A 25299-nucleotide genomic window follows, 5' to 3' on the forward strand; every position below is an offset into this window, starting at 1 on the left:
ACAAGAAAATGTGGGAAGAATGCTTGCCTCATATTGAATTTGCTTATAATCGTTCATTGCATTCTACTACTAAGATGTGCCCTTTTGAAATTGTGTATGGTTTCCTACCTCGTGCACCTATTGATTTGTTACCTCTTCCATCTTCGGAGAAGGTTAATTTTGATGCTAAAGAACGTTCTGAATTGATTTTAAAAATGCATGAGTTAACTAAGGAAAACATTGAGCGTATGAATGCTAAATATAAACTTGCTGGAGATAAGGGTAGAAAACATGTTGTGTTTGCACCTGGAGATCTTGTTTGGTTACATTTGCGTAAAGATAGATTTCCTAATCTGCGCAAATCAAAGCTAATGCCACGTGCTGATGGTCCTTTTAAGGTTTTAGAGAAAATAAATGATAATGCATATAAACTTGAGCTACCTGCAGATTTTGGGGTTAGTCCCACTTTTAACATTGCAGATTTGAAGCCTTATTTGGGTGAGTAAGATGCGCTTCCGTCGAGGACGACTTCGTTTCTTGGTAATGATTCTAATGTTCATGAGATTATGATGCTGCCTAAATTGGATACATTTGTTTTGCTTACAAATGAAGGGCCTAGCTTGGAGAAGGATGAACATTGGAGCAAGAACACGCATGGAGTTGATGGCATGCGCAAGGGGATCAAGAACGGAGTTACAAGTGATGATTTCAGGACTTTGAAGCCGCCATAAGGAATGCATGAAGCCTTGGACGAAATATACAAGATGCCACTTCATAATATTCGTCCATAGGCTATTCTAGGTGCTGCGTCACCTTATTAATGGGCCAGGCCCATGTAATTTCGAAATACTTAAGTATAGGCTATTTTTAGAGTCCGTATGTGTGGGGAAACCAGAGTTAGGGTCGGTTTCGGACCCCACCCTCAAGGGCCACGAAATTCCCCTCTCTTCCTCCATATATACAGCCCTTAGGGCGTCGTTTAGACTTTGGGGGGTTTTGTTTAGGTTAAAAGTTCGCCATAGCTGCAACTTCGCGTACTTCGTTTGTGTCCAACGACCAGACCAAGACGTCACAGAACCCCACCTTGATCAATAAAGCTTTCATCTTATATTCGCAATATGCAGATTGCAATCTCAGTTTCTTGCTTGTTCTTTGTTTGCTCGCAGGAAACAGGCCCTCGTGGTCAGGTTGATCGCGCTCCGGCGTGGTCAATAACCCCTCGGAAGTTGGTTTAGCGATTGCTAAGGCGCGACGTCTCGCACGTTCGTAGTCGGATCGTCAAGGTCGACTCCCACAGAAAACGATAGCCACCATCTCATCGAAAGATCGGGACACCTTTGCCTCTATCACACCATCTCATCGAAACATCGGGACACCTTTGCCTCTATCAGCTCGCATAGCAATGCGGCCCCCACCCCAGTCCCAGCCAAACGGCGAAATCCGTGCCACGCGTACATAATTACGCATTAAAAATACCATGGGCATAGATGGGGGGCACGAGTATGGTACGCCCCAAAACGCGGCTCAACCGCACTAGGGGCTTCCCGTTTTGTTATTCTTTTCTCTCTTTCAGGACTTTACTCTCCGGAAACCCCGTCCGGCAGTACAATTGCCGGACACACGATACAGCAACCAAGGTGGCAGAAAGCTACGTCGCACCATGGAACTCCCATGTGGTCTCTGATAATGAGTGAAATACTTGCTTTAAATACCATTCCTTAGCTTGCCCTTGGAGGGGACATGTCAAATAGTCCTACTTTTTGCTTATCGCACTACTTGTATCATTCTGCTTCGACACACCTTTTTGAATAAACAATGCATAGAACTAGACTATCACTGCATTCTCTATTCTTTTTATATGTATGTTCATTCATGACATTCAGCACCCGTACACTCTGGTACGGCCAATACGCCAGGGGCTTAAGCGTACCCCATAATACGGCGTGAGAAGTCCTAACACTTTCAACAGTGCGGCACCCCGAACTTATAGCATTATATGCATCAGCTCCGAATCATGTCTTGGGTCTATAGTTGGGTTTGCCCGGCTCCCATGTTTTGGTACCTTACGTTCCGCTATATCGGCTAAGGTAGCACTGGGAGAACTACTGCGATTGTGCCCTGGTTCATATGGGCAAGCACCTTAGTAGAGAAAGCTAAAACTGACTCTCATGATAAGGCGAGAGCTGGTCACTGTTCGAGATGTCTTGAGTCCCTAAAGACTTATGCCGCTTAGAGCGAGGAGTTAGCTTTGTCCGGCTTAAGACGTGTATAGCGCCCCGAATTCGGCCTTCCGAATACTAGGGCTTTGCCAAAATTTAAAATTGTAGACTTCTATGGCTAAGTGAGAGTAATAAAGCATTATAGTCCGATTGCCTTGTTCGTTGTGTGAGCACCTCCCTCGAAGGACCCAACAATGGGAAAAAGAGTGCTCAGATTTATCCCGAACACCCCAGCACTCGTGGCATGGGGGCAGAAGCCGACGACTGGCCATCTCTCAGATTTAATAAACAGCCGCACAGAAGGTAAAATTTTAAACTCAAACAAGCGTTGCATAGCACATATGAACAAGTTTTCATAATACAGGATCACACGAGCAAGTTCATTCAAAAATTACATCCTTCGCACACTCGTCCGCCACAAGACGGGCACCCTTCAGGACACCCTCATAATACATTTCAGGGTGACGATGCTCCTTGCCCTGCGGCGTGATGAGGACATCAATACCATTGTTACACCCACAGCCCCTACTGTTACATATACTGGACCAATTACTAGAGCTCGCGCACGCAATTTAAATTACCAGGTACTTTCGTTTCTTGGTAATGATTCTAATGTTCATGAGATTATGATGCTGCCTAAATTGGATACATTTGTTTTGCTTACAAATGAAGGGCCTAGCTTGGAGAAGGATGAACATTGGAGCAAGAACACGCATGGAGTTGATGGCATGCGCAAGGGGATCAAGAACGGAGTTACAAGTGATGATTTCAGGACTTTGAAGCCGCCATAAGGAGTGCATGAAGCCTTGGACGAAATATACAAGATGCCACTTCATAATATTCGTCCATAGGCTATTCTAGGTGCTGCGTCACCTTATTAATGGGCCAGGCCCATGTAATTTCGAAATACTTAAGTATAGGCTATTTTTAGAGTCCGTATGTATGGGGAAACAAGAGTTAGGGTTGGTTTCGGACCCCACCCTCAAGGGCCACGAAATTCCCCCCTCTTCCTCCATATATACAGCCCTTAGGGCGTCGTTTAGACTTTGGGTTTTGTTTAGATTAAAAGTTCGCCATAGCTGCAACTTTGCGTACTTCGTTTGTGTCCAACGACCAGACCAAGACGTCACAGAACCCCACCTTGATCAATAAAGCTTTCATCTTATATTCGCAATATCCCGATTGCAATCTCAGTTTCTTGCTTGTTCTTCGTTTGCTCGCAGGAAACAGACCCTCGTGGTCAGGTTGATCGTGCTCCGGCGTGGTCAATAACCCTCGGAAGTTGGTTTAGCGATTGCTAAGGCGCGACGTCTCGCACGTTCGTAGTCGGATCGTCAAGGTCGACTCCCACAGAAAACGATAGCCACCATCTCATCGAAACATCAGGACACCTTAGCCCCTATCACGGCGGCCCCTCATTCACCAGCTTCTCGGCATCCATCTTGTCCCAGTGCACCTTCGCACGGGCAAAAGCCCGGCGTGCACCTTCGGTGCAGACGGACCGCTTTATGACTTCCAGCCGTGGGCAGACATCCACAAGCCACCTCACCAGGCCGAAGTAGCTGTTGGGAAGGGAGTCACCAGGCCACATCCGGACTGTAAGGCCCCTCATGGCCTATTCGGCCGCCTTGTGTAGCTCGACCAGTTGCTTCAGCTGGTCGCTCACAGGCATCAGGTGTTCGGTCCCAGTATACTGAGACCAGAACAACTTCTCCGTCGAGCTTCCCTCCTCGGCCTGGTAATACTTTGCGGCATCTGACACGCTGCGGGGCAAATCTGCGAATGCTCCTGGAGAGCTCCGGACTCAGGTAAGTAACAAGTAATTTACTTTCCCAAGCTTGCTTTGCATATTGAATGCCTTACCCTCCGCTATCTTCCTCATCGCCTCAATTTCCTGGAGGGCCTTTTGGCTTCAGCCTTGGCATGCTTTATGCTCTCGAGGGCCGTGGCAAGCTCGGACTCTCGCGTCTTCGAGTCAAGCTCCAAAGCCTCGTGCTTCTTCACGAGAGCCTGGAGCTCTTGCTCCACCTCGCCCACACGTGCCTCTTGTTTTTCCCGCTCGGTGCGCTTCTTGGCCACTTTGTTTTCGGCCTCGGACAGCGCTTGCTTCAGGGTCGCCACTTCGGTCGTGGCCCCTGGCACATCCATGATGATCCTATCATTTTGCAACTGCATCTTTATATATATATATACACCCTACTATTAAAGGGAATATGTATTCTTGGTTTGGTTTAGTCCTTTACGTTTGGTTTACACACGTTAAGCGATCTGGGCCAGTTACTTGTATGTTGATGGGCCTTTAATAGGCTTTCAAAGAGAGACCGCAAAAAATCATTGGGTCAAAATAAATCAACATTATGGGAATTGAACACAAGACCTCCTATCTATCTCTTCGATGTAACAACCAAAGACTTATGCACCTTTCATATTTACTAATCCCAACTCACTCTAAATATACGAGTGGAAGTCATCATGTTTATTTAATTTTTTTGTGAGAAAAGGAGTTGATATTAAAACGGCCAAATTACTGAAAGGTCCACGAAGAAAAGGAAATTACAACCAAGCCCCTCTACAACCCGACTACGCCGGCGCCGTGGACGAGCCGGTGACGCGCCGTTCGCTGCTGCTCGCTGACGCCTTGGATCGAAGCAGCCCCGGGCGAAACGGGAAGTCTCCGATCAACGGTCCCTGAGGACCTACACCCATGGTCGTCGTCGTCGCACCGCTCAAGATCGCCTTCCTTCTCCAGATCTTCAACCGCCGGAATCGCCATCCCTCGATCTCCGGCACGGGGGAACCATGCACGGCCTCTCCACCGAGCAACGAGCACGAAGAAAGGAGCTGGTCCACCTCGGAGCTCCACCAAACTTCATCGTCGAAGGGGAGACCAACACCTGCAAAAAGCCAATCCAGTCGCACCGCCACCTCCACTACGCCACCTGCTGACTCCCTAGGCACTCCTACACTATGTACACGCTACAAATTGGGCCTCCCCCATCCTCCCGCCGCCGGAGCGTCCGACGGAGGGCGAGGGAGCCGCTAATTCGGCAACGGCGAGGTGGAGAGCCCGGGGTTCGCACAAATCGCCCTTCGTTCCTATAGATGGGGAAGGGTGAGGTCCAAGGCTCATGTTTAGGGAGAGCTATTTAAGCGAATGAGCTAATAAAGGAAGGATTGTGGGCTTAAATATAATATTTAAACGACTGTGGCTAATTAAAGAAAGGATTATGGGTAAATCGATGGAATAACTATTAGAAAGATTGTGGTCTTAATAAATTCTACATGAAGGATTTGAGGTTAAAAGGTAGGATAATTAAAAGAAGATCTATAGGCCTTAATGTGTTGGGCTACTAAATTAGAAAAGGAAGCATTTGATTCCCGACTAAAACGGGTGAGGACTTCATGGTAATTAGTGAAAGGATCATACTTAAATGGCATTAAAAAGGATTGTATTTAAATGAAATCAGTGGGACATTACGCCCCGCAAAGAAAATATGAACATGACTAAATTGCGATGTATTTTTTATGTTCATTTTGTAGAAGGACGATGTTGCGTTGCAACATGTTCTTCATAATGAATCCGATGCTGTGGGACATTATGCTTGCGCAAAACATCAATTTTCCCCATTGCAACGCACGGGCATATGTGCTAGTATATATATATATATAAGGAATTACTTACCTTTGTTCTCCTCAAGCTGCCTCTTGGCAAGACCGAGCTCTTTCTCGGACCGCTTGAGGTTCTGCTTCAGTGCAGCGACCTCCGCAGTCAGTGCGGCAGAGGTCAGTAGCAAAGCCTGCATACGCATATAGACATACTTATATTAGACTCCTGCAAATATTATTTGATCCTCTATTCGGCTTTTCTTTGTGAACACCAAACAGAGCATCAGGGGCTACTATCTATGCGGTAATATTTTCCTATATTTTAAATACTTACCTCAAAACCTGTTAGAAGGCTGGCACAGGCTTCAGTCAGTCCGCTCTTGGCGGATTGAACCTTCTTGATCACCGCCCTCATAATAGTGCGGTGCTCTTCGTCGATGGAAGCGCCACGAAGCGCTCCCAGCAGGTTGTCCGGTGCCTCTGGATGGACAGAGGTCACCGGCACGGGCGGCTTGCCCCTCTTGGAAGGGGGCCGCCTGCCGGAGTCTGGAACCACTGGAGGTTCCGGCGCGGCGTTCGACTGGGGGCCGAACTTGGAGCCCTTGGGAGTCTTGCTCCCTTCGCGCCTAGAGTCCGGAAGTTCGCCTTGAGGTGCCTCCGGGACTATCTCCCCCCGGCTCGGTGCCCCTTGAGATAGTACCTCGACATCGTCCGTAGGGCGAGGAGAGGACGCGGTTGGAAGTGTATCACTATTCATATCCAACTAGTCCAAGGAACCGCCCGACGAGGATACGTCGATACGGGCTCGGGGCGGACTGCATAATCATATTTGACGTTAGGAGAAGCAGTGCAACAAAAGTATGCTATGAGTTACTCTGGTATCCGAATACTTAAGACTTCGCCAGGGGCTTGGCCCTGAGTAACCACTCGTCTTCGTTGTCGGCGGCGGTGGTGGAACAGTCTGGAAGGAGAGTCCTTCCCTTCTTGGACCCTTCGGCCTCCCCGGTTGGGGCGGCCTTCCTTTTCTTGTCTCCCCCGGCTGGAGGGGGAGAATCTTCATCTTCCTCCACCTCGTTTTCACGGGAGGAGTGCGTCTCGGAGGTATCGGACGATGAGTCCTATACCACCTGGCGCCGGGAACTCTTTCGGGTTCCCGTGGCCTTCTTCTTGGTCTTCTCCGGCACCTCATAAGGAGCCGGAGTCCGCATCTCCGTCAGGAGAGCGTCTGTAGGGTCTTTGGGCAGAGGGGCCAGACAGTTAATCTGCTCCGATGTCTCCACCCAGTCATGTCAAAGGCATGGGAGCTCAGACCCCGCACATGGTTAAGCTATGGGAAATAAATACCCTACCAGATGTACAGAACTTACCGGATTCGCAGGGCGCTTCGCGCTTACCCTGCGGTCCTCGGTAAGAGAAGGAGGGACCTCGGCGCCCTTGAACAGCACATTCCAGACGTCCTTATGCCTCGTGTCGAAGAGCTCGCGTAGAGTCTGGTGTTGGGCCGGGTCGAACTACCATAAGTTGAAAGCCCGTTGTTGATATGGGAGGATCCAGCGGAAGAGCATGACCTATACTATGTTGACAAGCTTAAGTTTCTTGCTTATCATGTTCCGGATACACTTCTGGAGTCCGTCCAGCTCCACCGATGAGCCCCAGGTGTAACACCCACGATGCGGCTATATCTCCCATGTGTCGGAGCACGACTTAGAGGCATAACCGCATTGTAGGCAATGTCGCAAGAGGGGTAATCTTTACACATCCCATGTACTGAATAAGAAACAGGTACAGGGTTGGCTTACAATCGCCACTTCACACAATACATGAATAAAGCATTACATCATCTAGATACAATCAAGGTCCGACTATGGAACCAAAATAAAAGAAGACTACCCCTAATGCAAAAGATCCTCGATCGCCCCGACTGGGCTCCACTACTGATCAACTGAAACGAAACAACACAATGACCAAGATCTTCATCGAGCTCCTCCTTGAGCTCGGTAGCGTCACCTGCACGGTATCATCGGCACCTGCAAACTGGTGTTGGAAGGAATCTGTGAGTCACGGGGGCACAGCAATCTCACACCCTCACGATCAAGACTATTTAAGCTTATAGGTAGGTAAAAGGTATGAGGTGGAGCTGCAGCAAGCACTAGCATATATGGTGGCTAACTTACGCAAATGAGAGCGAGAAGAGAAGGCAAAGCACGTTCGTGAACTAGAAGTGATCAAGAAGTGATCCTGAAACTACTTATGTTCAAGCATAACTCCAACACCGTGTTCACTTCCCAGACTCCGCCGAGAAGAGACCATCACGGCTACACACGCGGTTGATGCATTTTAATTAAGTTAAGTGTCAAGTTCTCTACAACCGGACATTAACAAATTCCCATCTGCCCATAACCGCGGGCACGGCTTCCGAAAGTTCAAAACCCTGCAGGGGTGTCCCAATTTAGCCCATCACAAGCTCTCACGGTCAACGAAGGATATTCCTTCTCCGAGGAAGACCCGATCAGACTCGGAATCCCGGTTACAAGACATTTCGACAATGGTAAAACAAGACCAGCAAAGCCACCCGAATGTGCCGACAAATCCCGATAGGAGCTGCACATATCTCGTTCTCAGGGCACACCGGATGAGCAAGATGTCGGGTTGGCATAAACCCTGGTTGCCTAGGGGGCGCCGGACATCGCTCAGGTCGGACCAACACTTAGAGAAGCACTGGCCTAGGGGGGGTTAAAATAAAGATGACCCTCGGGCTCCGGAAACCCAAGGGAAAAAGGCTAGGTTGTTAGTGCAAATGTAAAACCATGGTTGGGCCTTGCTGGAGGAGTTTTATTCAAGGCGAACTGTGAAGGGGTTCCCATTATAACCCAACCGTGTAAAGAACGCAAAATCAAGGAACATAACACCGGTATGACAGAAACTAGGGCGGCAAGAGTGGAACAAAACACCAGGCATAAGGCCGAGCCTTCCACCCTTTACCAAGTATACAGATGCGTTAATTAAAATAAGAGATATTGTGATATCCCAACAAATATCCATGTTCCCAGCAAGGAACAAACTCCAATCTTCACCTGCAACTAACAACGCTATAAGAGGGGCTAAGCAAAGCGGTAACATAGCCAAACAACAGTTTGCTAGGACAAGGTGGGTTAGAGGTTTGACATGGCAATATGGAAGGTGAGGGAGTCCTGGATTAGGGGGTCTCCCGACAGCCGGACTATATCCTTTGGCCAGACTGTTGGACTATGAAGATACAAGATTGAAGACTTCGTCCCGTGTCTGGATAGGACTCTACTTGGCGTGGAAGGCAAGCCAGGCAGTACGGATATGGATATCTCCTCCTTTGTAATCGACCTTGTGTAACCCTAGCCCCCTCCGGTGTCTATATAAACCGGAGGGTTTTAGTCCGTAGGACAACATACAATCATACCATAGGGTAGCTTTTAGGGTTTAGCCTCTCCGATCTCATGGTAGATCAACTCTTGTAATACTCATATCAGCAATAATAAGTCAAGCAGGACGTAGGGTTTTACCTCCATCAAGAGGGCCCGAACCTGGGTAAAACATCGTGTCCCCTGCCTCCTGTTACCATCCGCCTTAGACGCACAGTTCGGGACCCCCTACCCAAGATCCGCCGGTTTTGACACCGACATTGGTGCTTTCATTGAGAGTTCCTCTGTGTCGTCGTCGTTAGGCTTGATGGCTCCTATGATCATCGATAGCGATGCAGTCCAGGGTGAGACTTTTCTCCCCGGACAGATCTTTGTGTTCGGCGGCTTCACACTGCGGACCAACTCGCTTGGCCATCTGGAGCAGATCGAAAGTTACGCCCCTGGCCACCAGGTCAGGTTTGGAAGCTTAAACTACATGGCCGATATCCGCAGAGACTTGATCTTCGACGGATTTGAGCACCTGCCTTGTGCGCCACGCGGTCACGATGTGTACGATTTAGCTCTACCATCGGACAGTGTTCAGGAGAGCGCACCGGCAACCACTCTGACCCTCAATTCAGAACCAGTCGCGCCATCCATGGACGGGTGGTTAGACCTCGCCACGGAAGCCGTACCCTTAGCGGCGATCGAGCCAAATATCGACCTTACCTTTCATGAGAGCCGTGTTGCCAAACTGCCAGATCCTTCTCCGACCATGGACTCCGAACCGCCTGCGCCCATGCCTATCGAATCCGGCTAGGCGCCGATCATGGAGTTTACCTCTGCGGATATTTTTCAGCACTCGCCCTTTGGCGACATATTGAACTCATTAAGGTCTCTCTCCTTGTCAGGAGAGTCCTAGTCGAACTACGTCCAGCATGATTGGGATGCGGATGACGAAGAAATTCGCTGCCCACCCACCACCCACTTAATAGCCACTGTCGATGACTTAACCGACGTGCTCGACTTCGACTCCGAAGACATCGACGGTATGGATGACGATGCTAGAGGCGAAGAGGAACCACTGCCCACAGGGCACTGGACAGCCACCTCATCTTATGACATATACATGGTGGACACACCCAAAGAAGGCAATGGCGATGGGACAGCGGAGGATGACCCCTCCAAGAAGCAACCCAAGCGCCGGCGTCAACGGCGCCGCTCTAAGTCCCGCCAAGGCAAAAGTGGTGATACCGGCACCGGAGATAATAGCACTCCGGACAGTGCCTAAGACAACAACAATCCCCTCCAGCAAGATTTAGAGCAGGAGGATGGAGAAGCCAGCCCTCCTGGGAGAGCGACAGATAGAGAGGCGGACGATGCTAATTACATGCCTCCCTCCGAAGACGAGGCAAGCCTCGATGATGACGAATTCGTCGTGCCAGAGGATCCCGTCGAACAAGAGCGCTTCAAGCGCCGGCTTATAGCCACAACAAATAGCCTTAAGAAAAAGCAGTAGCAGCTTCAAGCTGATCAAGATTTGCTAGCTGACAGATGGACCGAAGTCCTTGCGGCCGAGGAATACAAACTCGAACGCCCCTCCAAGAGTTACCCAAAATACAGGTTTCTACCCCGACCACCAAAACCTACATCTCCAGCGTATGACGCGGCTGATCGGCCACCTCGTGGCCGTGACAAAGAGGCATTCCAGCCAAAAGCTCAGCCCGCACCCCGGCGCCATTCAAAGAAAGGCATGGGGAAATATGCTAGACCTGCGAGACATATTGGAGGACAAAGCAAAACATGCAAGATTGATCTACGGATCACGAGGGCGCGCCACTGTGTGAGACGATAATTGTCATGCCGGATACAATAAAAGTAAGTCCGGCTGGACCGAACACAGCGGGCAAGACTCATTTGAGCTGCGTAGCGATATAGCCCAGTACAGAGGCGCCGCACACCCTTTATGCTTCACAGACGTAGTAATGGATCATCAAATCCCAGAGGGTTTCAAACCCGTAAATATAGAATCATACGACGACACAACAGATCCTGCGGTATGGATCGAGGATTTCCTCCTGCACATCCACATGGCCCACGGTGATGACCTACACGCCATCAAATACCTCCCACTCAAACTCAAAGGACCAGCTCGGCATTGGCTGAACAGCTTGCCAGCAGAGTCCATTGGCTGTTGGGAAGATCTGGAAGCCGCATTCCTCGACTACTTTCAGGGCACTTATGTGCGACCACCAGATGCCGATGACTTGAGCCACATAATTCAGCAGCCAGAGGAATCGGCCAGGCAATTCTGGACACTGTTCCTAACAAAGAAAAATCAAATCATCAACTGTTCGGATGTAGAGGCCCTAGCAGCTTTCAAGCACAACATCCGCGATGAATGGCTCGCCCGGCACCTTGGCCAGGAAAAGCCGAAATCTATTGCAGCCCTCACGACACTCATGACCCGCTTTTGTGTGGGAGAGGACAGCTGGTTGGCTCGCAGCAATAACATATCAAAGAGCCATGGTACTTCGGGTACCAAGGCTGGCAACGGCGGGTCACGTCGCAACAAACATAAGCGCCGCATTAACAGCAACAATACCGAGGATATGGCAGTCAATGCCGGGTTCAAAGGCTCTAAACCTGGTCAGGGGAAAAAGCCATTCAAAAGAAGCACTCCGGGCCCGTCCAGTTTGGACCGTATACTCGATCGCTCGTGTCAAATACACGGCACCCGCGACAAGCCAGCCAACCACACCAACAGGAATTGTTGGGTGTTCAAGAAGGCCGGCAAGATAAACGCCAAAAATAAAGATAAGGGGTCACATAGAGATGACGAGGAGGAGCCCGGGCAGCCGAACACCGGAGGACAGAAGAGGTTCCCCCCACAAGTGCGGGCGGTCAACATGATATACGCAACCCACATCCCCAAGAGGGAGTGGAAGCATGCGCTTAGGGATGTATATGCGTTGGAGCTAGTCGCCCCAAAGTTCAACCCATGGTCCTCCTGTCCGATCACCTTCGATCGCAGGGACCACCCCAATAGCATCCGTCATGGCGGATTCACTGCACTGGTCCTGATAGAGGCTAAGGTGTCCCGATGTTTCGATGAGATGGTGGCTATCGTTTTCTATGAGAGTCGACCTTGACGATCCGATTACGAACGTGCGAGACGTCGCGCCTTAGCAATCGCTAAACCAACTTCCGAGGGTTATTGACCACGCCGGAGCACGATCAACCTGACCACGAGGGTCTGTTTCCTGCGAGAAAACGAAGAACAAGCAAGAAACTGAGATTGCAATCGGGATATTGCGAATATAAGATGAAAGCTTTATTGATCAAGGTGGGGTTCTATGACGTCTTGGTCTGGTCGTTGGACACAAACGAAGTACGCGAAGTTGCAGCTATGGCGAACTTTTAATCTAAACAAAACCCAAAGTCTAAACGACGCCCTAAGGGTTGTATATATGGAGGAAGAGGGGGGAATTTTGTGGCCCTTGAGGGTGGGGTCCGAAACCAACCCTAACTCTTGTTTCCCCACACATACGGACTCTAAAAATAGCCTATACTTAAGTATTTCGAAATTACATGGGCCTGGCCCATTAATAAGGTGACGCGGCACCTAGAATAGCCTATGGACGAATATTATGAAGTGGCATCTTGTATATTTCGTCCAAGGCTTCATGCACTCCTTATGGCGGCTTCAAAGTCCTGAAATCATCACTTGTAACTCCGTTCTTGATCCCCTTGCGCATGCCATCAACTCCATGCGTGTTCTTGCTCCAATGTTCATCCTTCTTCAAGCTAGGCCCTTCATTTGTAAGCAAAACAAATGTATCCAATTTAGGCAGCATCATAATCTCATGAACATTAGAATCATTACCAAGAAACAAAAGTACCTGGTAATTTAATTAGCGTGCGCGAGCTCTAGTAATTGGTCCAGTATATGTAACAGTAGGGGCTGTGGGTGTAACAATGGTATTGATGTCCTCATCATCCTCCCCTTCTTGAAATGAAGTCGTCCTCGACGGAAGCGCATCTTCCTCACCCAAATAAGGCTTCAAATCTGCAATGTTAAAAGTGGGATGATAGAGGCTAAGGTGTCCCGATGTTTCGATGAGATGGTGGCTATCGTTTTCTGTGGGAGTCGACCTTGACGATCCGACTACGAACGTGCGAGACGTCGCGCCTTAGCAATCGCTAAACCAACTTCCGAGGGGTTATTGACCACGCCGGAGCACGATCAACCTGACCACGAGGGCCTGTTTCCTGCGAGCAAACGAAGAACAAGCAAGAAACTGAGATTGCAATCTGGATATTGCGAATATAAGATGAAAGCTTTATTGATCAAGGTGGGGTTCTGTGACGTCTTGGTCTGGTCGTTGGACACAAACGAAGTACGCGAAGTTGCAGCTATGGCGAACTTTTAATCTAAACAAAACCCAAAATCTAAACGACGCCCTAAGGGCTGTATATATGGAGGAAGAGAGGGGAATTTCGTGGCCCTTGAGGGTGGGGTCCGAATCCAACCCTAACTCTTGTTTCCCCACACATACGGACTCTAAAAATAGCCTATACTTAAGTATTTCGAAATTACATGGGCCTGGCCCATTAATAAGGTGACGCAGCACCTAGAATAGCCTATGGACGAATATTATGAAGTGGCATCTTGTATATTTCGTCCATGGCTTCATGCACTCCTTATGGCGGCTTCAAAGTCCTGAAATCATCAGTTGTAACTCCGTTCTTGATCCCCTTGCGCATGCCATCAACTTCATGCGTGTTCTTGCTCCAATGTTCATCCTTCTCCAAGCTAGGCCCTTCATTTGAAAGCAAAACAAATGTATCCAATTTAGGCAGCATCATAATCTCATGAACATTAGAATCATTACCAAGAAACGAAAGTACCTGGTAATTTAATTGGCGTGCGCGAGCTCTAGTAATTGGTCCAGTATATGTAACAGTAGGGGCTGTGGGTGTAACAATGGTATTGATGTCCTCATCATCCTCCCCTTCTTGAAATGAAGTCGTCCTCGACGGAAGCTCATCTTCCTCACCCAAATAAGGCTTCAAATCTGCAATATTAAAAGTGGGACTAACCCCAAAATCTGCAGGTAGCTCAAGTTTATATGCATTATCATTTATTTTCTCTAAAACCTTAAAAGGACCATCAGCACGTGGCATTAGCTTTGATTTGCGCAGATTAGGAAATCTATCTTTACGCAAATGTAACCAAACAAGATCTCCAGGTGCAAACACAACATGTTTTCTACCCTTATCTCCAGCAAGTTTATATTTAGCATTCATACGCTCAATGTTTTCCTTAGTTAACTCATGCATTTTTAAAATCAATTCAGAACGTTCTTTAGCATCAAAATTAACCTTCTCCGAAGATGGAAGAGGCAACAAATCAATAGGTGCACGAGGTAGGAAACCATACACAATTTCAAAAGGGCACATCTTAGTAGTAGAATGCAATGAACGATTATAAGCAAATTCAATATGAGGCAAGCATTCTTCCCGCATTTTCTTGTTATTCTTCAAAACAGCCCTAAGCATAGTAGACAATGTTCTATTGACTACTTCAGTTTGTCCATCAGTTTGGGGGTGACAAGTAGTACTAAAAAGCAGCTTAGTCCCCAACTTAGCCCATAAACATCTCCAAAAGTGGCTAAGAAATTTAGTATCACGATCTGAAACAATAGTATTTGGCACACCATGTAAGCGAATAATTTCACGAAAGAACAAATCAGCAACATTAACAGCATCATCGCTTTTATGACATGGTATAAAGTGTGCCATTTTCGAGAACCTATCCACGACAACAAATATGCTATCCCTCCCCTTCTTTGTTCTAGGTAAACCTAAAACAAAGTCCATAGATATATCCTCCCAAGGAACACTAGGTACAGGCAAAGGCATATATAAACCATGAGGATTGAGTCGTGACTTAGCTCTTTGACATGTAGTGCATCGAGCAACAAAACGCTCAACATCCCGTCTCATCTTTGGCCAAAAGAAATGTGTAGCAAGTATATCCTCCGTCTTCTTGACGCCAAAGTGTCCCATTAATCCTCCTCCATGCGCCTCCTGCAACAACAAAAGACGAACGGAGCTAGCTGGAATTCATAGCTTGTTAGCACGAAACACAAATCCATCGTTAAGAACGAACTTGTTCCAAGTTCTCCCTTCCTTACAATTCTGCAACACATCTTTAAATTCAGCATCATTAACATATTGATCCTTGATGGTCTCCAAACCAAATATTTTAAAGTCAAGTTGTGAAAGCATAGTATAACGACGAGACAAGGCATCAGCAATAACATTTTCTTTACCCTTCTTGTGTTTAATCACATAAGGGAAAGTCTCAATGAATTCAACCCATTTAGCATGTCGACGATTCAGTTTTGCTTGACTTTTAATGTGTTTCAAAGATTCATGATCAGAATGTATAACAAATTCCTTGGGCCATAAATAATGTTGCCATGTTTCTAAGGTCCGAACAAGAGCATATAATTCTTTATCATAAGTAGAATAGTTCAGACTAGGCCCACTCAATTTTTCAGAAAAGTATGCAACAGGTTTTCCATCTTGTAATAACACACCTCCTAATCCAATTCCACTAGCATCACATTCAAGCTCAAAAGTCTTATTGAAATTAGGAAGTTGGAGTAAAGGAGCATGTGTCAACTTATCTTTCAATACCGTGAAGGCTTCTTCCTGTGCGGTACCCCAAACAAAAGGTACATCCTTCTTTGTAAGCTCGTTGAGAGGTGCAGCAATGGTGCTGAAATCTCTCACAAAACGCCTATAAAAACCAGTGAGGCCAAGGAAACTCCTCACTTGTGTGACCGTTTTGGGCTGCGGCCAACTCTCAATAGCTTCAATCTTGGCTTTATCAACTTCAATTCCCTGTGGAGTAACAACATAGCCAAGAAAAGATACTCGGTCGGTGCAAAAGGTGCACTTTCCAAGGTTACCAAATAAACGTGCATCACGTAGAGCAATAAAAACAGCACGTAAATGTTCCAAATGTTCCTCCAAAGATTTGCTATAAATCAATATGTCATCAAAGTAAACTACCACAAATCGTCCAATGAAAGCACGTAAAACTTCGTTCATTAACCTCATGAAAGTACTAGGTGCATTAGTTAACCCAAAAGGCATGACTAACCACTCATATAATCCAAACTTAGTTTTAAATGCTGTTTTCCATTCATCTCCCAATTTCATACGAATTTGATGGTAACCACTACGCAAATCAACTTTGGAGAATATTGTAGAGCCACTCAATTCATCAAGCATATCATCTAGCCTAGGAATAGGATGACGATAACGAATAGTAATATTATTAATGCCTCTACAATCAACGCACATACGCGACGTACCATCCTTTTTCGGCACTAAAATGATAGGAACAGCACAAGGACTAAGGGATTCGCGTATATAACCTTTGTCGAGCAGTTCTTGTACTTGACGCATAATCTCCTTCGTCTCCTCTGGATTGGTACGGTATGGTGCCCGGTTGGGTAATGATGCACCGGGAATTAAGTCAATTTGATGCTCAATCCCGCGAATAGGTGGTAATCCCGGTGGCACGTCTTGTGGAAAGACGTCGGCGAACTCCTGCAAAATGTTAGTGACAGCAGGAGGCAAAGAGGAAGGCACGTCCTCGTATGAAAATAATGCCTCTTTGCACACAAAAGCATAGCAAACAGATTTGCTAAAATCTAGATCATCAATATCAGATTTGGTGGCAAGTAAACATGCACTTTTCAATTTAATTTCAGAAGCAACACTAGATTGTTTATTATTATTAGGCTGCATTTGTTGCTCAAATTCTTTTGCCACAATCTGATTTTCACTCTTAGTTTTCTCCTGTTTTGCTTTATTAGCTCTATTAATATCATCTTTCAAAATGGAATCAGGAGTCATAGGAAGCAAAGTAATATTTTTATCCTTATGAACAAGAGTATACTGATTGTTTCTACCATGGTGAATAGAATTTTTATCAAATTGCCAGGGTCTACCAAGTAATAAGGAACATGCTTGCATCGGTACTACATCACAATCAACATAATCAGCATATGTAGAGATACTAAAATGCACACGAACAGTACGTGTTACCTTAACCTTGCCGCTGTTGTTGAACCATTGGATGTAGTAAGGATGTGGATGTGGTCTTGTGGTGAGAGATAGCTTCTCCACCATCTCGATGCTAGCCAAGTTGTTGCAACTCCCTCCATCTATGATCACGCGAACAGAACGTTCCTTCACAACTCCCTTTGTATGGAACAAATTATGCCTCTGATTTTGCTCAGCTTGTGTAACCTGCACACTCAAAACACGTTGAGCAACTAAACATTCATACCTGTCAGCATCTTCAGGAGCCATGTATTGCGTCTCATGATCAGAATCGTCTCCACCGTGTTCGTCACGTGTAATAAGAGCCAATGTCTCCTCATCATAGTCACTAGCGGACTCATACCCACCATCCTCAGTAACAATCATCACACGCTTGGATGGGCATTCTCTCGCATAATGACCTCCACCCTTGCAACGTCGACAAATAATATCATGTGTTTGCCCTGTTGATGCCATGGATGAAGAAGAGCTCTTTGCAGGCCCAGAAGGTGTGCTCTTGGCAGATAGTGGTGATTGTGCCTGCTTTATTGTATCACGGTTGGAGGTGGTAGCCGACGGAGGCGCCGGTGAAGCAGAACGTGTGGAAGTAGATGATGCACGTGGTGTCCATGAAGAAGGTCGACCTGCAGAAAAGTTAGTCCGCGCCAATGCCTGTCGATCCTGCACTTCACGTTCAGCTTTACAAGCAAGATGGAATAAACGAGTGATATTAGTATACTCCTTATACTCTAGAATCGTCTGAATCTCTCTATTTAATCCACCCATAAAACGTGCAAGCATAGCTTCATTCTCCTCAACAATACCACATCTAATCATGCCAGTTTGTAATTCCTGATAATATTCTTCTACAGAATTTTTTCCCTGTCTTAAGCGCTGCAATTTTTGAAGTAATTCACGTTGATAATATGGTGGAACCCAACGAGTACGCATAGCAGTTTTCAAAGCAGCCCAAGTAGCAGGAATGGGATATAATCTACAATGCTCAGACCACCAAACACATGCAAAACTAGTGAATGCACAAACAGCAGCAGGAACACGTCTCTCATCGGGATATTGTAAACATGTAAATCGTTGTTCAGTTTCTAACTCCCAAGTAAGATATATATCAGGAACATATCTACCCTCAAATGGTGGAATATTCAATTTTAGTTTAGGGAGATGGTCATGATCTCGTACCTGAGGGTGAGCCCTACCATTGCCATTATTTGCATGTGGACGACCTGATGGTTGCCGTGCTGGTGGTGGCACGTAGTTCTGATTTTGATCAACCTCATCCTCGTAATCGCCAGCAAAATCATCCTCCTCCGCATCAGCAGCAGGAGCCACAGAAGTAGCAACAGCAGCACCAACAGTTTGGCTAGGTGCAAGAGGGAGACGGCTCGCTCGGCGGAGGGCTGTTTCACGATGTGTAGGTAGTCGTCGTTGTTGTTGTTGTTGTAGAGGTGCGTTAGGTGCAGCCGGTGGTGGTGGTGGAAGACGCGCGAGCAATTGATTAAACCTGTCATCGAGATTTGTTTCGAACGTCTTCTCCATGTCATCTATCTTCTCCATGGCCTCTTCAAATCTGTTTAGCACATCCTGCACCTGTCCATTCATCATTTGCTGAAATTTATCATGCAACTCCTGATTCGTCATGTTCTCCCAGTCAGTCTCGTCGGCTTGTGATCCTGCCATGGTTAGCAACAATAGAAAACACACAAGAATATGATCCTACAGAATACTAACAAGTGGTGGTGGTGGCGGGTGTCACAAATCCGTCAAGCAAATCTCAAATTCTTACCAGTTCTTACCCAGCAGCAGGCGGTGATCGGCAACCGTTGTAGTCAAAACTCTCAAAAGCTTGGATAGAGCGATTGCCAAGGAGAGTCAAACGCACGACGTAGAGGTATGTGGAGCTGGGAAGGCTTATAGTATGGTAGCAAAAAGGGTCAGCAATAATCAATTCAGAGATGCAAAGTTGAATAAACGCTCAACGACGGTACTGCGCTGGTCCTAGGCTAGACCGTGCTAGAGACGCGAGCCTAGAACACTAACAAAATCACGGCGCTGCACGTAAATAAGGGAAAAGCACACTCTGGAACTTTTTTTTTCGTTTTTTTTTGCGCTCCTCTTTTTTTTTGCGCTCCTCTTTTTTTTTTTGCGAAAAATCACTATAATGGCGAGTGTCTCAAAACTCTTCCCTCGTCAAACTGATAGGATGGGCACGAAAAAAAAATTTCCACTTTTTTTTCGGAAATCAGGGCAGCGACGACGAAAAAGTGCGACAAAAAATCACTATGATGGCACGTGGCTCAAAAGACTCAGAAAAGCCTAAAAGTAGGATAGGGAAAAAATATTTTTGCCCGTGAAAATTTTGGCCTAAAAACTGCCCGGGGGTCTCCAGACTCTTTTTTTTTCCGAGACCTACGCAGGCAAGGAAACACGAATCGGAATTGAGATTGATCTCAAAAACAAACCTAATATGAGAAGAACTCGGATTGGTGGTGGATATATGGTTGTGGTATATGGCAGCGGTGGTGGTATATGGTAGCGGTGGTGGTATATGGATAGAGATTGATGGTGGTATATGGATACGGATTGGTAGTGGTATATGGATAAGGATTCAGAGCGGTGGCGGATAAGCAAAAGTGGTAGATGGGCGATGATGATGGTGCGGCGGCGGCGTGACAACTTATGACCAGAACTCGAAACTCTAAAAGACTAGACTCTAAGACCAGCAACTTGACACGACGATGCAACCACAAATTCAACAAAGCAAAAACCCTAAAAAGATTATGCAAAGGCTCAGATTGGTTCGGATATGATGAACTAACCCTAATTTTTTTTTGTGCGGCTTTTTCGTGGACTGTAGGTATGAAGAACAGACTCGATCTAATCTACGAAAAACTGTAAAATCTCACCGAGCAACCTGGAAATCTGATACCACTTGATAGAGGCTAAGGTGTCCCGATGTTTCGATGAGATGGTGGCTATCGTTTTCTGTGGGAGTCGACCTTGACGATCCGACTACGAACGTGCGAGACGTCGCGCCTTAGCAATCGCTAAACCAACTTCCGAGGGGTTATTGACCACGCCAGAGCACGATCAACCTGACCACGAGGGCCTGTTTCCTGCGAGCAAACGAAGAACAAGCAAGAAACTGAGGTTGCAATCTGGATATTGCGAATATAAGATGAAAGCTTTATTGATCAAGGTGGGGTTCTGTGACGTCTTGGTCTGGTCGTTGGACACAAACGAAGTACGCGAAGTTGCAGCTATGGCGAACTTTTAATCTAAACAAAACCCAAAATCTAAACGACGCCCTAAGGGCTGTATATATGGAGGAAGAGAGGGGAATTTCGTGGCCCTTGAGGGTGGGGTCCGAATCCAACCCTAACTCTTGTTTCCCCACACATACGGACTCTAAAAATAGCCTATACTTAAGTATTTCGAAATTACATGGGCCTGGCCCATTAATAAGGTGACGCAGCACCTAGAATAGCCTATGGACGAATATTATGAAGTGGCATCTTGTATATTTCGTCCATGGCTTCATGCACTCCTTATGGCGGCTTCAAAGTCCTGAAATCATCACTTGTAACTCCGTTCTTGATCCCCTTGCGCATGCCATCAACTTCATGCGTGTTCTTGCTCCAATGTTCATCCTTCTCCAAGCTAGGCCCTTCATTTGAAAGCAAAACAAATGTATCCAATTTAGGCAGCATCATAATCTCATGAACATTAGAATCATTACCAAGAAACGAAAGTACCTGGTAATTTAATTGGCATGCGCGAGCTCTAGTAATTGGTCCAGTATATGTAACAGTAGGGGCTGTGGGTGTAACAATGGTATTGATGTCCTCATCATGGGACTAACCCCAAAATCTACAGGTAGCTCAAGTTTATATGCATTATCGTTTATTTTCTCTAACACCTTAAAAGGACCATCAGCAGGTGGCATTAGCTTTGATTTGCGCAGATTAGGAAATCTATCTTTACGCAAATGTAACCAAACAAGATCTCCAGGCGCAAACACAACATGTTTTCTACCCTTATCTCCAGCAAGTTTATATTTAGCATTCATACGCTCAATGTTTTCCTTAGTTAACTCATGCATTTTTAAAATCAATTCAGAACGTTATTTAGCATCAAAATTAACCTTCTCTGAAGATGGAAGAGGCAACAAATCAATAGGTGCACGAGGTAGGAAACCATACACAATTTCGAAAGGGCACATCTTAGTAGTAGAATGCAATGAGCGATTATAAGCAAATTCAATATGAGGCAAGCATTCTTCCCACATTTTCTTGTTATTCTTCAAAACAGCCCTAAGCATAGTAGACAATGTTCTATTGACTACTTCAGTTTGTCCATCAGTTTGGGGGTGACAAGTAGTACTAAAAAGCAGCTTAGTCCCCAACTTAGCCCATAAACATCTCCAAAAGTGGCTAAGAAATTTAGTATCACGATCTGAAACAATAGTATTTGGCACACCATGTAAGCGAATAATTTCACGAAAGAACAAATCAGCAACATTAACAGCATCATCGCTTTTATGACATGGTATAAAGTGTGCCATTTTCGGGAACCTATCCACGACAACAAATATGCTATCCCTCCCCTTCTTTGTTCGAGGTAAACCTAAAACAAAGTCCATAGATATATCCTCCCAAGGAACACTAGGTACTAGCAAAGGCATATATAAACCATGAGGATTGAGTCGTGACTTAGCTCTTTGACATGTAGTGCAGCGAGCAACAAAACGCTCAACATCCCGTCTCATCTTTGGCCAAAAGAAATGTGTAGCAAGTATATCCTCCGTCTTCTTGACGCCAAAGTGTCCCATTAATCCTCCTCCATGCGCCTCCTGCAACAACAAAAGACGAACGGAGCTAGCTGGAATGCATAGCTTGTTAGCACGAAACACAAATCCATCGTTAAGAACGAACTTGTTCCAAGTTCTCCCTTCCTTACAATTCTGCAATACATCTTTAAATTCAGCATCATGAACATATTGATCTTTGATGGTCTCCAAACCAAATATTTTAAAGTCAAGTTGTGAAAGCATAGTATAACAACGAGACAAGGCATCAGCAATAACATTTTCTTTACCCTTCTTGTGTTTAATGACATAAGGGAAAGTCTCAATGAATTCAACCCATTTAGCATGTCTACGGTTCAGTTTTGCTTGACTTTTAATGTGTTTCAAAGATTCATGATCAGAATGTATAACAAATTCCTTGGGCCATAAATAATGTTGCCATGTTTCTAAGGTCCGAACAAGAGCATATAATTCTTTATCATAAGTAGAATAGTTCAGACTAGGCCCACTCAATTTTTCAGAAAAGTATGCAACAGGTTTTCCATCTTGTAATAACACACCTCCTAATCCAATTCCACTAGCATCACATTCAAGCTCAAAAGTCTTATTGAAATTAGGAAGTTGGAGTAAAGGAGCATGTGTCAACTTATCTTTCAATACCGTGAAGGCTTCTTCCTGTGCGGTACCCCAAACAAAAGGCACATCCTTCTTTGTAAGCTCGTTGAGAGGTGCAGCAATGGTGCTGAAATCTCTCACAAAACGCCTATAGAAACCAGCGAGGCCAAGGAAACTCCTCACTTGTGTGACCGTTTTGGGCTGCGGCCAACTCTCAATAGCTTCAATCTTGGCTTTATCAACTTCAATTCCCTGTGGAGTAACAACATAGCCAAGAAAAGATACTCGGTCGGTGCAAAAGGTGCACTTTCCAAGGTTACCAAACAAACGTGCATCACGTAGAGCAATAAAAACAACACGTAAATGTTCCAAATGTTCCTCCAAAGATTTGCTATAAATCAATATGTCATCAAAGTAAACAACCACAAATCGTCCAATGAAAGCACGTAAAACTTCGTTCATTAACCTCATGAAAGTACTAGGTGCATTAGTTAACCCAAAAGGCATGACTAACCACTCATATAATCCAAACTTAGTTTTAAATGCTGTTTTCCATTCATCACCCAATTTCATACGAATTTGATGGTATCCACTACGCAAATCAACTTTGGAGAATATTGTAGAGCCACTCAATTCTTCGAGCATATCATCTAGCCTAGCAATAGGATGACGATAACGAATAGTAATATTATTAATGCCTCTACAATCAACGCACATACGCGACGTACCATCCTTTTTCGGCACTAAAATGATAGGAACAGCACAAGGACTAAGGGATTCGCGTATATAACCTTTGTCGAGCAGTTCTTGTACTTGACGCATAATCTCCTTCGTCTCCTCTGGATTGGTACGGTATGGTGCACGGTTGGGTAGCGAAGCACCGGGAATTAAGTCAATTTGATGCTCAATCCCTCAAATAGGTGGTAATCCCGGTGGCACGTCTTGTGGAAAGACGTCAGCGAACTCCTGCAAAATGTTAGTGACAGCAGGGGGCAAAGAGGAAGGCACGTCCTCGAATGAAAATAATGCCTCTTTGCACACAAAAGCATAGCAAACAGATTTGCTGAAATCTAGCTCATCAATATCAGATTTGGTGGCAAGTAAACATGCACTTTTCAATTTAATTTCAGAAACAACAGTAGATGGTTTATTATTAGGCTTCATTTGGTGCTCAAATTCTTTTGCCACAATCTGATTTTCACTCTTATTTGTCTCCTGTTTTGCTTTATTAGCTCTATTAATATCATCTTTCAAAATGGAATCAGGAGTCATAGGAAGCAAAGTAATATTTTTATCGTTATGAACAAGAGTATACTGATTGTTTCTACCATGGTGTACAGAATTTTTATCAAATTGCCATGGTCTACCAAGTAATAAGGAACATGCTTGCATAGGTACCACATCACAATCAACATAATCAGCATATGTAGAGATACTAAAATGCACACGAACAGTATGTGTTACCTTAACCTTGCCGCTGTTGTTGAACCATTGGATGTAGTAAGGATGTGGATGTGGTCTTGTGGTGAGAGATAGCTTCTCCACCATCTCCATGCTAGCCAAGTTATTGCAGCTCCCTCCATCTATGATCATGCGAACAGAACGTTCCTTCACAACTCCCTTTGTATGGAACAAATTATGCCTCTGATTTTGCTCAGCTTGTGTAACCTGCACACTCAAAACACGTTGAGCAACTAAACTTTCATACCTGTCAGCATCTTCAGGAGCCATGTATTGCGTCTCATGATCAGAATCGTCTCCATCGTGTTCGTCACGTGTAATAAGAGCCAAAGTCTCCTCATCATAGTCACTAGCGGACTCATACCCACCATCCTCAGTAACAATCATCACACGCTTAGATGGGCATTCTCTCGCATAATGACCTCCACCCTTGCAACGTCGACAAATAATATCATGTGTTTGCCCTGTTGATGCCATGGATGAAGAAGAGCTCTTTGCAGGCCCAGAAGGTGTGCTCTTGGCAGATAGTGGTGATTGTGCCTGCTTTATTGTATCACGGTTGGAGGTGGTAGCCGACGGAGGCGCCGGTGTAGCAGAACGTGTGGAAGTAGATGATGCACGTGGTGTCCATGATGAAGGTCGACCTGCAGAAAAGTTAGTCCGCGCCAATGCCTATCGATCCTGCACTTCACGTTCAGCTTTACAAGCAAGATGGAATAAACGAGTGATATTAGTATACTCCTTATACTCTAGAATCGTCTGAATCTCTCTATTTAATCCACCCATAAAACGTGCAAGCATAGCTTCATTCTCCTCAACAATACCACATCTAATCATGCCAGTTTGTAATTCCTGATAATATTCTTCTACAGAATTTTTTCCCTGTCTTAAGCGCTGCAATTTTTGAAGTAATTCACGTTGATAATATGGTGGAACCCAACGAGTACGCATAGCAGTTTTCAAAGCAGCCCAAGTAGCCGGAATAGGATATAATCTACAATGCTCAGACCACCAAACACATGCAAAACTAGTGAAAGCACAAACAGTAGCAGGAACACGTCTCTCCTCGGGATATTGTAAACATGTAAATCGTTGT

Source organism: Triticum urartu, chromosome 4A, assembly GCF_056163025.1.
Source record: "Triticum urartu cultivar PI428250 chromosome 4A, HENAU_Tu73, whole genome shotgun sequence".
Taxonomy (NCBI): domain Eukaryota; kingdom Viridiplantae; phylum Streptophyta; class Magnoliopsida; order Poales; family Poaceae; genus Triticum; species Triticum urartu.